A 4,203-nucleotide genomic window follows, 5' to 3' on the forward strand; every position below is an offset into this window, starting at 1 on the left:
ATCAGACCAAAGGACAGATTTCCCTGGTCTAATGTCTATTTCTTGGCCCAAGAAAGTCTCTTCTTATTATTGGTGTCCTTTAGTAGTGGTTTCTTTGCAGCAATTCGACCATGAAGGCCTGATTCACACAGTCTCCTCTGAACAGTTGATGTTGATATGTGTCTGTTACTTGAACTCTGAAGCATATATTTGGGCTGCAATCTGAGGTGCAGTTAACTCTAAGGAACATATCTTCCGCAGCAGAGGTAACTCTGGGTCTTCATTTCCTGTGGCAATCCTCATGAGAGCTTCCCATACCTTGTCACAACACAACTGATTGGCTCAAATGCATTAAGAAGGAAAGAAATTCCTCAAATTAACATTTCACTAGGCACACCTGTTAACAAATTAATTCCAGGTGACTACCTCATGAAACTGGTTGAGAGAATGCCAAGAGTGTGCAAAACTGTCATCAAGGCAAGGAGTGACTGCTTTGAAATATCTCAAATATAAAATATATTTTGATTTGTTTAACCCTTTTGTCACAAAAAATGTCATGGTGTTGCAGGGAAGACCAAAATGCAGCAGAGTGGATCTTTTAATTCACAAAAACAAGAGTAAAACACAGAAAAAAACAAAACAATAAACGATGCTCACGACACCAACAGTTTTGCAGGCTATACTAACGCAGTGCAAAAACAATTCCCCACAAACACACCCAACTAATATAGGACTTCCAATCAAAGGCAACACCACACAGCTGCCTTCAATTGGAAGTCCACCCCAATTAACTCTACATAGAAACACCCAACCTAGACAGAACATAGAAAACAGAACTTCTACTGCCACGCCCTGACCAAAACTATACACCTACTCCACCTGCTGGTCAGGACGTGGCACCTTTTTTGGTTACTACATGATTCCATGTGTTATTTCATAGTTTTGATGTCTTCAATGTTATTCTACAATGTAGAAAATAGTCAAAATAAAGAAAAACCATTCAATGAGTAGATGTGTATAAACTTTTGACTGGTACTGTATGTAAATGTGATATTTCAGTTGTTGCTTTTGTTACATTTGCAAACATTTCTAAAAAACGGTTTTTGCTTTGTCATTATGGGGTATTGTGATGTCATTATGGGGTATTGTGATGTCATTATGGGGTATTGTGATGTTATTATGGGCTATTGTGATGTCGTTATGGGGTATTGTGAAGTCATTATGGGGTATTGTGTGTAGATGGATTAAATCAATGTTTTCCTCATAAATTTTAGAATAATGTAACAAAATGTGTAAAAAGTGAAGGGGTCTGAATACTTTCCGACAGCACTGTATAAATTGGGGCAGTACTTAGTGACATCACTTCCTGAAACAGGAGGTGCAAATATATAACAGGTTCACAATATCAACATTCAATGTATCAAAATATATGACCAAGCTGGAAGTGTAAACACCAGCCCAGCCACAATCCTAGAGGTTCACTGATGATCAACCTCCTCCTTCACATCTGACTCCTGATGATCAACCTCCTCCTTCACATCTGAGTCCTGATGATTAACCTCCTCCTTCACATCTGACTCCTGATGATCAACCTCCTCCTTCACATCTGACTCCTGATGATCAACCTCCTCCTTCACATCTGACTCCTGATGATCAACCTCCTCCTTCACATCTGACTCCTGATGATCAACCTCCTCCTTCACATCTGACTCCTGATGATCAACCTCCTCCTTCACATCTGACTCCTGATGATCAACCTCCTCCTTCACATCTGACTCCTGATGATCAACCTCCTCCTTCACATCTGACTCCTGATGATCAACCTCCTCCTTCACATCTGACTCCTGATGATCAACCTCCTCCTTCACATCTGACTCCTGATGATCAACCTCCTCCTTCACATCTGACCAGCTATCTATTTATCACTGTAAAAAGCAAACTCCACATGCATTTGTAGGTAGCTAGCTAACAGCCATGGAGGAGGGTGAAAGGATAGCAGCCCCAACTGTCAGTGAGAGAGGAGGCTATTCTGGATAGGGCAGGTACTTTTGTGTAGTTCCTGTCCCTAGAAGTGAGGATGGAGATAATAGTAACATAATATTCAGTGTGGTGTAATTTGACTATAATGAAGTCTGTTTCTTGTGAGGTTTTCTGTCCTCAGATAAAGAGCTCTATGAAAGCCAGTCTACATATGAAGAGGTCCCAATGAAGAGCAGTGGTTCTCAGTCCTGGGGACTCAGAGGGGCACATTTTTGTTTTTGCCTTCACACTGCACAGCTGATTCAAATGATTCAAACTCATCATCAAGCTTCAAGTGGTATTTATGTATTCATTTGTGATGCCATCCTTGATATGATCCTGTTATTGTCACATGCTACACATGTACATATGTGTGCCCATGCATCTATCAATCCAATGTTATCATGATTTGTTATCAGGGATATTATACTTTAGTAATCCACAATGACCTGGTGATGTAACAGTCTAATAATTACATTGTCTTCCATATTCCTACAGATACCTTGTAACTGGAGATTCCTTCATAACGATTGCCTACAGTTACCGTGTACTGCAAGGTTGGGTGACCAGGGTCATCTGGGACTGCCTCCTGGAGGAATTCAGGTGTGTGAAGGCTACCTGTGTCCTGCGTAACTTCATGAGGATGGACACGAGGACCAGGAGGGGATCTGCAGCTCGCCGCCGTGTGCCAGAGGAGGAGTCTGCTGCTCTGCAGGATGTTTCAAGGATGGGGTCCAACAACGCAGCAAGAGAGCCAATCCGTGTGCAGGAGATCTTCACCTCCTACTTCTTCAAAGAGGGTGCTGTTCCCTGACAACACCATAGACGTCACTATGCACAACCAAAAGCTCTTTTAAGAGCCATTCACATTGCAATAAGAGTATTCTTCCATTTACTGAGCTATGTCAACTGCAGTTATTCAATTCACAGTTTCTCTCCCTTTGATTTCTACTTCTCAGGTGAGGGTGCTGTTTAGGTAAGGGTGTGATGTCTGTGCAAAAACAAAACAGACTATTTTAAATCACCCATATTGAAAAAATGTAGAACAATTAGACACCCTATAACCCACACCTACACACTCATGTATCAATCTGATGGATTGTGTTGTGCAGTAAACAGGCTCAGGTGTATAACTGTGGCTCCTTCCACCTTCAAAGAATAGGCAAGAGGGCCAACCATGGAGAATAGTAAGACACTTCATTATTTCTATAACTACGCTGTATTGTTTGTCCTCGTGTGTCCGTTCATGTTTTTCAGCATAAAGTACTCTGCAGCCACTTAGTGTGGTGTGGACACCAGGTGAGGCCACACACAGATTCCTGTGAACACTGTCGCTTTAACTACCTTATTTTCTCAATAACAGTCTCTCTCCTTCACTTCATCCCTCTCTCCTCTTCTCCCTAAATCATCTAGGTTATATCAGCTGTGTCGGTGAACCCCTCCTGCATCTGAACTGGCTACATAGAGGGCACAGCATGAACAGAGGTGAGAGGTCACTTGGTCAGGTCAACAGGAAGTATTATTAAAGAGATGCTTTACATTGAAATACAGATAGAGATGCAGTAGTCCCAGAGTTAATGATCCCAGGTCAGTTTATATTATACAGGAAGTATTATTAAAGAGATGCTTTACATTGAAATACAGATGGAGATGCAGTAGTCCCAGAGTTAATGATCCAAGGTCAGTTTTTTATTTCACCTCCTGATTGATGACTAACAATGTTAGAATAAAATATAAAAACACAAGGTTTAAACATGCTCTCTCTCTCCATCTGTCTCTCGTCTGCAGATATGTTTTGATGTGAGAGGATGCCAACCCCCAGTCCCATCATCACCACCTCACCTGCTTTTAAGAACCTTTGGGCCGACGAGAGACACTATTATGTAATTGTGATGAACTGAGAGAATATTTATGTAGCACTGTGATTCATTAATCATGTGCTGCCTTCCCTGCTCCTATGTGCTTACCTCTTTCCCTTTCTGTCTTTTACACCTCTCTCACCACCTCCTCTTTCTTCCTCTGTTTTTATAATGCACAACAGATGTGCATTGAAGTACAGATTAAACTTGTATTTATAACCCTTGGATAATGAGCTTTTCAATAAAGCGTTTCACATTCTCTACTGGTTGAAAATGTAGTCTAATTTGATGAAATACTCCACCTATCCTGTGTTTATCAGATCAATGCAGATGAAGGGCATTAGAT

General features: G+C 41.2%; 1 long non-coding RNA gene across 1 annotated transcript; it reads left to right on the forward strand.

Moving 5' to 3' along the window:
- The first annotated feature begins 2,370 nt into the window (after positions 1 to 2,370).
- On the forward strand, positions 2,371 to 3,922 carry LOC145867264 (uncharacterized). The gene is made up of 3 exons (XR_014383279.1): positions 2,371 to 3,483; positions 3,643 to 3,678; positions 3,787 to 3,922. It is a non-coding gene; the product is annotated as an uncharacterized LOC145867264 (long non-coding RNA).
- The last annotated feature ends 281 nt before the right edge of the window (positions 3,923 to 4,203 follow it).

This window comes from Salmo salar, unplaced genomic scaffold (assembly GCF_965601325.2).
Source record: "Salmo salar unplaced genomic scaffold, fSalSal1 ptg000257l, whole genome shotgun sequence".
NCBI lineage: Eukaryota > Metazoa > Chordata > Actinopteri > Salmoniformes > Salmonidae > Salmo > Salmo salar.